This window comes from Ruditapes philippinarum, unplaced genomic scaffold (assembly GCF_026571515.1).
Source record: "Ruditapes philippinarum isolate M1 unplaced genomic scaffold, ASM2657151v2 ctg5631_1_1_1_1, whole genome shotgun sequence".
In the NCBI taxonomy this organism is placed as follows: domain Eukaryota; kingdom Metazoa; phylum Mollusca; class Bivalvia; order Venerida; family Veneridae; genus Ruditapes; species Ruditapes philippinarum.
Window position 1 is genome coordinate 44772 of NW_026863950.1, and position 12183 is coordinate 56954.

The 12183-nt window shown below is 33.2% G+C and overlaps 1 protein-coding gene across 1 annotated transcript in view; it reads right to left on the bottom strand.

Moving 5' to 3' along the window:
• The window catches only part of LOC132723911 (protein furry homolog-like), a 33757-nt gene extending 29880 nt beyond the window's left edge, over positions 1-3877 (bottom strand). Inside the window, exon 1 of the mRNA XM_060708720.1 lies at positions 3743-3877. The gene's annotated coding sequence lies outside the window, so the exon portion shown is untranslated. The remainder of the gene's footprint in view (positions 1-3742) is intronic.
• Between the last annotated feature and the right edge of the window lie 8306 nt (positions 3878-12183).

Below are 12183 nucleotides of genomic sequence, written 5' to 3' on the forward strand. Positions count from 1 at the left end.
ATTCCGCAATATTTACGCGAACGTGTCATTGGCATGTTTTATGCTGGAATGGGGATGAATGCCGTCGCTATGAATATTAGATTTTCTACTCGTCCTATCTGACATCTTACACTGCCACAGCTACTGCTGCTAACACCCCTGGTACACATAACAACCGTATATCTAGAAAAACTGTGCGTAATCTCTTGCGCGAGCGTGGGCTACATGCAATGACCATACGTTGGTTTTGTTTCATTTGAGGCGACGTCAACGTGTAAATCGTGTTAATTGGACACGTACACAACAACGCTGCCTTAGACAACACTGGAATAGCGTTCTTCATTAACGAGTCGAGGTTTTCCATTTATTCAGCTGAGTATACCGCAGGAGAAATAAATGTTTAAACGACTGCTGCGTACTTGGACGAGATCGTTTTGGGCTGAGGGTTCTTTCCAAGTCTGGGCAGGCATTACACATAGCTTTAGCACTAATTTTCGTTATCGAAGGGAATTTGAATCCCTAACGCTTACGAGATAAAATTCTTACGAGGCATGGTACACCATTGTTTGAAAATAGTGCCAATGTCACTCTTTTTTAACATGATAATGCCACAAACCATACAACTAGGAACACTGAATTTTCTTAGGGCGAATAACATTGCATTTTATAATGACTGGTGTGTCGAACACCTTTGGGATAATTTTGGCCAGCGTGCTACACGTCGCCCTATTGTACTGTCAAACGTCATACGCTTAGACAAGCCTTAATCAAAAATGGAACATTCCCAACATCACGCTGATCCGTTTTATGCGCCAACGATCCCAGGCAGTCCTTCATATTGACAGGGTTTTTAAATTGAAAGACCCTGATGCTGAAGGTGGTCATACCCGATATTAGTTTATGACTTTGTTGGGCGACCCCTTCTGCATTTCACTACTTTTGGATAAACCTTCAGCATTATTTGTTTTTGTGTGACTTACGCAAGAAGATCTTTTTTGTATATTTTCACATCTTTTTAGTAATTTACGTGGGTTTTAAATGTCATTTTTTAATGTATAATTTACTTTCTTTCTTCACTTCACAATACTTTTAAATTACTTTAATATACATTTTCAAAATGTTGAAGGCATGCTGCTTTAATACATATTTGAAGAAAAAATAGATTTATAAGATCAGAACATAACAATACATTTATTAGCTCACCTGTCACTTTGTGACAGGGTGAGCTTTTGTGATCGCTTTTCGTCCGGCGTCCGTCCGTCCGTCTGTCCGTCCGTCCGTCGTCCGTCCGTCCGTAAACTTTTGCTTTAAATGACATCTCCTCATAAATCACTGAGCCAATTTCATCCAAACTTCACAGGAATGTTCCTTTGGTGGTCACCTTTAACAATTGTTCAAAGAATTTAATTCCATGCAGAACTCTAGTTGCCATGGCAACCGAAAGAAAAATCTTTAAATATCTTCTTTTAAACAACCCTAAGAGCTAGAGCTTAGATATTTGGCATGAAACATCTTCTAGTGAGTATCTACAAAGTTTGTTCAAATAAAAGCCCTGGGGTCAAAATTGGCCCCGCCCAAGGGGGTCATTGATTTTCCCTATATGCATATAGTAAAAACTTAAAAAATCTTCTTTTAAAGAACCCAAAGAGCTAGAGCTAAGATATTTGGCATGAAACATCTTCTAGTGATTGTCTACCAAGTTTGTTCAAATATAAGCCCTGGGGTGAAAATTGGCCCCGCCCCGGGGGGTCATTGATTTTCCCTATATGCATATAGTAAAAACTTAAAAAATCTACTTTTAAAGAACCGTAAGAGCTAGAGCTTAGATATTAAGCATGAAACATCTTCTAGTGAATGTCTACCAAGTTTGTTCAAATAAAAGCCCTGGGGTCAAAATTGGCCCCGCCCCAGGGGTTCATTGATTTTCCCTATATGCATATAGTAAAAACTTAAAAAATCTTCTTTTAAAGAACCCGAAGAGCTAGAGCTAAGATATTAAGCATGAAACATCTTCTAGTGAATGTCTACCAAGTTTGTTCAAATATAAGCCCTGGGGTGAAAATTGGCCCCGCCCCGGGGGGTCATTGATTTTCCCTATATGCATATAGTAAAAAACTTAAAAAATCTACTTTTAAAGAACCGTAAGAGCTAGAGCTTAGATATTAAGCATGAAATATCTTCTAGTGAATGTCTACCAAGTTTGTTCAAATAAAAGCCCTGGGGTCAAAATTGGCCCCGCCCCAGGGGTTCATTGATTTTCCCTATATGCATATAGTAAAAACTTAAAAATCTTCTTTTAAAGAACCGAAGAGCTAGAGCTAAGATATTAAGCATGAAACATCTTCTAGTGAATGTCTACCAAGTTTGTTCAAATATAAAGCCCTGGGGTGAAAATTGGCCCCGCCCCGGGGGGTCATTGATTTTCCCTATATGCATATAGTAAAAACTTAAAAAATCTACTTTTAAAAGAACCGTAAGAGCTAGAGCTTAGATATTAAGCATGAAACATCTTCTAGTGAATGTCTACCAAGTTTGTTCAAATAAAAGCCCTGGGGTCAAAATTGGCCCCGCCCCAGGGGTTCATTGATTTTCCCTATATGCATATAGTAAAAACTTAAAAAATCTTCTTTTAAAGAACCCGAAGAGCTAGAGCTAAGATATTAAGCATGAAACATCTTCTTGTGAGTGTCTACCAAGTTTGTTCAAATTAAAGCCCTGTGGTCAAAATTGGCCCCACCCCGGGGGTCATTGATTTTCCCTACATGCATATAGTAAATACTTAAAAAATCTTCTTTTAAAGAACCAAAAGAGCTAGAGCTTAGATATTTGGCATGAAATATCTTCTAGTGAATGTCTACCAAGTTTGTTCAAATAAAAGCCCTGGGGGTCAAAATTGACCCTGCCCCAGGGGGTCATAGATTTTCCCTATATGCATATAGTAAAAACTTAAAAAATCTTCTTTTAAAGATTCCAAAGAGCTAGAGCTAAGATATTTAGCATGAAACATCTTCTAATGAGTGTCTACCAAGTTTGTTCAAATAAAAGCCCTGGGGTCAAAATTGGCCCTGCCCCAGGGCCAGGGGGTCATTGATTTTCCCTATATGCATATAGTAAAAACTTAAAAAATCTTCTTTTAAAGAACTCAAAGAGCTAGAGCTAAGATATTTAGCATGAAACATGTTCTAATGGGTGTCTACCAAGTATGTTCAAATAAAAGCCCTGGGGTCAAAACTGGCCCCGCCGGGGGGGTCATTGATTTTCCTTATATGTGTATAGCAAAAACTTAAAAATCTTCTTTGAAAAAACCCGAATAGCTAGAGTTTAGATATTAAGCATGAAACATCTTTAAGTAAATATCTACAAAGTTTGTTCAAATAAAAGCCCGGGGGTCAAAACTGGGCCTGCCCCAGGGGTGTCATTGTTTTTAACTATATGTGTATAGTAAAAACTTTAAAAATCTTCTTTTAAAAAACCCAATGAGCTAGAACTTAGATGTATAGCATGAAACATCTTCTTATGGGTGTTTACCAAGTCTGTTCAAATAAAAAGCCCTTGGGTAAAAATTGGCCCGGGGGTGGGGGGCCTATATACAGGTGAGCGACCTCAGGGCCATCATGGCCCTCTTGTTACAATATATATCGTTTAGGTAGCACAAAATCAGTATAAATATACATTGTGGTTAATAAATATTGTTCAATAAAATGTTCTGTTATATGTAGCATAACTTAATGACATATACATAATTATCGATAATTTTGCTTACCAAGAATTCCTTGGCGATTGAAATAGCTGCCCTATAATGCAAATCCCTAGTACATAACTGCTAAATTGTCATACATCACTGTGAACATACTTTATAATAAATGTACAACTTAAGTAACGTGAGTCACAACAGTTTTAAGTAAATGTTTAAGCTTAACTGAAGTTTAACCGAAAGTGAAAGTGTTAAGTGTAGTTCTTGTAAAATACAATAGCAAGGGGAAGGACGTATAATGGTCGCACACTTGATTCAAGCAGGCGAAAGAAGGAAGACGGAAAAAGGGAACGTTTGAGAGAACTTGTACACTGCATATTTTGCTCCACTTTTGAAGTAAGCACGAATTTCTGATAAAGAGTTATCATTCTGATTAAGAATAGATTATAATGTTGTGGAAATGCTCAATGTCACTGTGAATGCCACTGGTAAATAGTGTTTATGTTTAATCCTCCTTATAAATATACACGTATGTCTAAAACTGAAAATATACTTAAAAGTCTTCAGGACATACAATGGCTTTTCATTTATATCACTAATCAGCATATGAACATATATGAGGATATCACGTAAGATGACTACAGGGTCATCTAAATGTATATACTATGTATATACTTGTTCATATGAAAGATATATGAGGAATCACATTATAAGAGGAACAAGAGGTCTTCTACAGGAACATATACTGTGTAGTCTTTTAAAAAACAATTGCAAGGGGAAGGATAAGGGGATCATGTCAGCTGACAATTAGATCATCTAATTATCTAAATGTACATGTGCCGTAGTTCCAATAAAACATATATGTGCGATCCTAAATGATGACCTAGGGTATCATCTATATGTACATACTCTAGTTCTTATGAAAACATATATGAGAGGATAAAATATATGTACATATAGTCTATTCGTTATAGAACATGAATGAGTGTATCATGTAAGCTTAGGTCATTAAAAACATCGCAACCCCATATGAGACATATTTTTAAGAATATGGGCGATACTTGGCCACCAACTTAACAATAACAGTCATACGAGCCAACCTCTATTTATATGTGAAGAATGATGCAGAATGGAGTCAAGCCCCATCCTCCCCACACCTTCTAACTAAAGCTCCCCTCAATGAGAAGGCAAAACAAAATAAAATGATCTGTTCAATACCATTTTCTGGATCTTAATATGTGCCATAATATTTAACGTATTTATATTTCACCAGTTTAGGGTATTCTCATTATAAGTAATATACAAAATTGAAAAGGAACTTTTTTGCTAAAATTTCATTTCAAATTCCCATGTAAAAACCTGCAAAAAAAACGTGCATGTCGGCTATGCATACGAAAAACATGTGTCAGGTACCAGTCCGAGTTGCATAATCTTATCATTCAGCCAAACTCTTCAGAAAGATATGACCATTTATTTTGGCAGCACCACTTTATTCAACTTGCATACATATTTAGTATCATTCAGTGAATTATTGAATTCAAAATGTATAGATCACCTTCTGGTAGATAATAACATTTAAGGACATGAATGGTGACATGTACGGGTCCGTACTCTAAGCCTAGAATACTTACACATATTCGGTGACTACCACCAATATGTTGTAACCTTCTCGTGATCTTTTAAACAGCCAATCATCGGCGAGCAATCACAATTTTGAAAGCGATGCGGATTCTAATTTTAACCGCTAACAAACCAGTACTGAGCACCGACACTTTGGGTGTGGAGCTTCAAACGCCTTTAAAATCCAAATAAAATGTATATTTTTCAATCCCAGCCAAGTGCTGATCATACGTGTATATATATATATATATATATATATATATATATATACATATATACATATATATATATATATATATATATATATATATATATATATATATATATATATATATATATATATATATATATAACATTAATAAAAGCCGTTTTGAAAAAAATCATATTTCAACGTCTATAATTAAGACGTTGAAATATGACTTTTTTTCTAAACGGCTTATTTTATTTTTTAAATTATATGATCAGTACATGTGCTGGGATTGACAAATTTTATTTGGATTTTAAAGGCGTTTAAAGCTCAACACGCCAAGTGTCTGTAGTACTGAGAAGGTAATTTTCACGATTTCAAGAACAAACATGGCGTTGTTCATATAGCTGGCAGGTGAAATGGCAAAACAATATTGCCCCTAAAAATGAGTCATTTTTTTCCAGTTTGTTCCAAATTACTTCATGTTTTGTAAAAAAAACAAATGATTTGCGACATTACATACGTGCAGTATTATAAATGTCAATATAATAATATTACCCCCAGAGGCGTGGTTTATATATGTATGTGTATGAAAAGTGATTTCATGAAATTTATCTTTAAGTTTATCTTATGAACCTGTGACATACAAGAGTCAAACCATCTATAAAATATTATTGTAAAGAGGACCAAGTGAGAATCATTACTGTCATTTCTGCAAAGTACAATGTCTACAATGTATTTCAGGAAATAATAGAGTTTCAACCGAAAATACTAAAAGTCTTTGTCTAGCGTCGATCATAAGCCATGTTGCAGATATAAGTCTAAAAAAATCACTTATTGGTACATAATGACAGCTGTGGGATATGGTAATATATAGTCCTGACCATGTATTAGTTTAGCAAGTACAGACTGAACAATAAAAACTAAAAAAATTCATAACATATTTAACAGTTTATTCATCTAAATCCATAAACAGAAACATAATAACTGCAAAAGAAGCACACAAGAGAGATGATATAACTGACAAAAAAGATGACAAAACTAACTGGCACGATGTCATCATTGACGGGAAAGATGACATCATTTTACAAGAAATATGACATCAATTGCTGGAAAGAAGACATCACTTACAGTAAAAAAAACATAATTTACAGTAAAGATGACATCACTTACAGTAAAGATGCCATCACTTACAGTAAAGATGACATCACTTTCAGGAAAAATGACATCATTTTAAAGAAAAATGACATCAATTACAGTAAAAAAGACATCACTTGCAGTAAAAATGCCATCACTTGCAGTAAAGATGGCTTCATTTAGAGTACAGATGGCATCACTTATAGAAAGATGACATCACATCAAACAGTACAAACGATATATAATTACTTAACGATTTCATAAATTAAAGTGACAAATATTTCATATTTATCAATAAACATGTATATACTTTAACTTTAATCATTATTACGTGCTTATTTTTATTATTTTAACAACAGTTGAAAGTTAAAACAAAGGTAGGCAAAAACTGATTTAAAGTTGATAAAAATATTGTCATTTTTGCATTAAAAAATTAATTTATGTAATTAATAACTTTTAATCCCATGCTAAAATTTTGGATTACACAGTTCATACAGTTAACTGCTTGATGTTTAGGTTATTTTTGTTACAAATGATTCATTACATTTACAATAAACAAATTCAGTGTTATACAAATTTACCAAGGAAAGTTTCTAATGTTAACACAAATGTCTTCTATTGCAAGAACAAGAAATGTATGACACATTTAAAGGGACTCAACTGAGGTTGTTTGCCATGGCTAGACAGGTAATAACTTTTTGAGATTAATGTTCCATTTGTGAAAAATGACCTTAATTAGATCAGTATAAGGAGGGCTCATCAATACAATTTTCAATCTATTTCTTAGTACATTTTGAAATTATCTTCAACATATATTTCTGTTTTGAATGCCCTCGCTGATCTATGTGAGAATTCAAATCGTTTTAGGTTTTTGAAACTCAGTGGAGTCCTTTTAAGCTAAAACAAGAGCCGGTTCAACCGGGTGATCCACGACTAGGTTTTGGACACAGAAAAGTTTATGTTTGTAGTTTCAGAGTTATGTCCTGGACAAAGTTCAAAGTGTGATAATTCTAAACTTAGGCAAGGCAGAGTTACTGTTCTTTGCACTGCACTTCTACTCAACGAGATCTATCTTCCGACTTGCGCGCGACATGTCGTCTCAATACGGTGCTCATTTTTGTTAAATATTGTAAAATCCGACACCAAATAAATAAAGTTATGGACTGGACATAATTTTGTTGCAAGGTCATGCTGTGACTTTGACCTTCAAGATAGCGACCCAAAAATTGCGCGAAACACATCTTCTCGATATGGTGAAATAGTTGTTAAATTTGACTTCAAATAAGTTATTGGCCAGACACGATTTTGCTGCAAGGTCATGCTGTGACCTTGACCTTCAAGATAGTGACCCAAATTTGCGCGCGACACGTCTTCTCAATATGGTGATCATTTTTGTGAAATAGTTTAAAAATCCGATTTCAAATAACGAAATTATGGGCCAGACATGAATTCGGGACATACGTATGGGCGGACTAACTGAGGCGACTATATGCTCCCCTCAATTTTTTCAGGGAGCATTATAAACTGTGAAGTAAAACAAAACCCAATAAAAGCCATGAAATATGTGAAGAAAAATTGCATACATGTACATGTATAAGGCAGTGTAAATATTAAATTAAATAAATTATTTTTAAGCTAGGTTTTTTTTATTTCAGACATCAAGGTTATCAAATTTAGTCTTGTTTAATATTGCAATGAAGTTTTGAATACAGGTAACTTAACGTGATTATGAGAAAAAAGTAAATGTGATAAAACATCTTCATTTAAACACACAAAGAAAGGAGAATATTATTTCAAAAAGTTCTATGTTATACAGTTAAAATGTTCACAATGAACGTAATAAAGTAACTAAAATTTTGCATACATTTTAGCTATCAGATACCTGATATGTCCCTAATTCTACATTACACTAAAATCCAAATAAATAACATATTCTTAAATATTTCCTGGTTGAATCAACTGGTTTATAAAAGCAATTTAAAGTGAAGTGGTCTGTAATAGAGGGTCTATATTACCATAGATATACTGAGTACCACACTTAATACCGTATTCCGGTAACAACCGGACAAGGTGCTTGAATGCTAAGATCTCGCCTTTTCATCTGCTAGAATGTATTTTAAATCTGTAAATTCATCTCATCACATTTCGATATTTAAGTACTTGTGATCAAGATTTCTATCAAGCGTCAAAAGGTACTGGCTTCAACACTGTAGTGAGTTAAATCCAATAATTATATATGTATGTTGTTGATCAATGTGATATGTGACCTGTTATGACATCATTTTTATATAGTAAATAATTCATTGTTCTAGAATAAAATATTATTATTCATCATATAAATGCTAAAACTAAATCACTTAGAACTTTATCAACATTTTTCATTCCAGAAATATTTTATCAATATATCCAAATAATACATTTCTATTCTTTTTATCTTTTCTTTAACCTGTCACTCAAATTAGAGACCAATCCACTTTAACCTTTCACTCAAATTGAAAGGGTCACAATAACTCTTCCATCATTTATATTATAATACAGCTTTAATTTTTTTAAACAAAACACTGTCAAAAATAGTCCGAATAATAATTGTAAATCATAGAAACTTAACAAAAAATCTAACAGCAGAAATTAAAATACATGTACGTCTTTAATCTTTAAAAATGAAAAAAAAACCTTAAATTTGAAGTAAGTCTTATAGAAATTATTAATGACTTTAAAATTAATGAAGTATAATATAATATAGGTTTAGACTTTATTCAATTTTTGTTGCTGTTGGAATTTTCGTCACACTGACGTAAATTATATGGCGTCATTCCAGCTTTTCCGGTGAAGGAAGACCTCAGACGCCCTTCATTTAAGAAACAAATGTGTTCCCGAGTAGAACCACATACATTCTGTAAGCTAGCTGAACATCTTCATCACATGAGAGTCCATGTACCTGATTTAAGTTACAAGTAGTTTATTGTGTGTATGATTCTCTTGTCTATAATTATAATATATAATTTGTTACATAACATAAATTTCTTATTGGTTTACTGTGGATATAACTTCAGTTTTTGTATGGAACATGGACGTGTACATGTGTTTTTCAGCTTCATAAACAATTTTCCTAAATTTTATTTGGTGCTAAGAGGCACATCCGGTATTCACTTTTTTCTGTGTAACAAGACTCGTAGATCTTATCAATTTCAAGTCCCCGAGAATATAACAAATAATCTTTTTCATTAAAATAAGCTTTAGAATCCATCTGAAAACAGTCCGAGTATATCGAACTCGAATGTTATGTTGAAACACTATGGCCTGAGGCTACATATCGGGTTTTCTTTACAGAAAAAAAAGCTCGACATTACGGAGCAATATTGAAAATATTAGCCCTATTGTACACTGTCATATAATTAAATTGTATTGTTTTTAAAGCTGCATGATCCAAAATGATTTTAAAAAAATCAAACTGTAGATCTATTTAGATTTAAAGTAATATAAAAAGATTCAAGATTCAAATAATTATCTAAGATTAATATTAATGTCTGTTTGGCAGTATTTCTCTCCATATTCACCATATTTCTGCTACATGACTGACGCAGTAAAAACTACTTTCGCATATGACCTCTGTTTGGTAATTTAAATGGATAAACTTAAAGAGCAGTCTGCACTGTGTAAATAACATTCTTCATTTCCCTCATAATAATTTCTTTTTAAGTTAAAATAATTTATGAAAATTAGCATGAATATTGAGGCATGCTGCTTTAATATTGTGAAATGTTTTGTATTTTGCTGGTGTTATGTTATAGATGATGAAAATGTTGTGGAGAAAAAATAAATATCACAAGTTTTGAGCGTAATAATTATAAATTGTTATACAATTTATTACAGAAGACATATTTCGTTCATCTGCTCAGTCAGAAAAACATATCAACAAACCAATGTCAGAAAAAAGCAAATGTTTTGGTTTATATATTTAACCTCCATATCGGGACCCATCATTTGAACGGGCAGCTGAAAAGACTGACTAAAACAAATGAAACATTCTAAACTCTAATTGTTATTAACGAAAATCGTCACTGCCCTTTGTCTAAGTCTGTTGTTTTTTTGTTTGTACTTAAAAATTGTTAACAAAACTAGACGTATGTAATTTCACCGGCCATTCACTTGATCCAATGAGATTCATATCCAAATAAACAATTTAGTACAATGAGAAATATTGATTTGCATTTATTTGTATGAACGGTCGTTTATGGTGTCGGCGGGTAGAAATATTTGTATCGGCTCCCTATATTTGTCGTCTATAATACAACAGGCGAAGACTGGATAACTGGCAAATTATCGGGGGTAAAACACGACGACACAAAGACTCGATAAATTGGCAAGCTATCGTCCTCGACTTTCGCTTTTTGAGGCGAAGACATGACGACCCGACACATATAGGGGGCAGATACAAAGATAAGAAAGAGGTCTGTTGTCTTCGCACAATAAAATATTGTCATTTCGCCTAAAATATATCGTGTTTTCGTATCGACGCCCAAAAAAATCAAAGACGAAGACCTGATTACTGAGCATATTATCATCTCTTCGTGTCTACGCATTCTTTTGAGACACGAAATGGCAGAAATCAACCACCATAGTATTTAAACCAGTTTTATCTGAATATACCAAAAACATGCCCTTAAACAAATTATTTCAGCCATACAAACCTGTAATAGCATGGTGTAATTTTTCATCTTTTAGATTATTAAAGCAAATGATCATTCATGATTTCTATTTAAAGTAAATAGTTTAATCACAATCTTATGTTCATTTTTGAACTTATAGTCTTGTATGTATGTATGTATGTATGTATGTATGTATGTATGTATGTTTAAACACAGCCATATAACCTGTAACGAATTGGAAGTAGAGCATAAGTACTTTACTTGAGGATAAATTGAAATTACTTAATACATTAAAAGCAGTCGGGTATATAAATTCTGTTGCTGTGGTGTTTAAAATATTCCATGTAAAAATAGGATTAGAGCTACCTATTTGCCACTATGTTATGTTCTTCAATAGTTTGTTCAGGAGTAGTGGTAAAATGATTTTTATAAATCAGGGAAAATCTAATCGACAGGATGACAGAGCAGGGAAAAAACTCAAGTGTTGAATTAGTTGGAAATCAACCAAATTTTTATTAAACGAACTTGTATGTACACTAAGCAAAGTAACTTATAGCTAATCAAGTTCACAAAGCATACTTTAATAGAAAATGTTCTAATTTTACCAAAAATATGAATATCAGAAAAATCAGGTTAAATAAAAAAATGAATCAGTTGAAAACATTGTAATAATATGTAATAAGCTAAAAGTATGATAAAAATACCTTGATGATTCTGTGCTATTAAACGAAAAAATCTAAATAGCAACAAGCCTTGTTTTAAAGTTACACTTACAAGCATAAATATCTTAATTTTACAAGATGGCTGCCAGTAAGAACAAACAAAAGATTTCGTTGAAAACAAGCAAATGCCTCAAAGCAGGGTCCAGTAGAGGAACCATGACCTTTGACTTGTATAAAGGGCATGGTTACTATAAA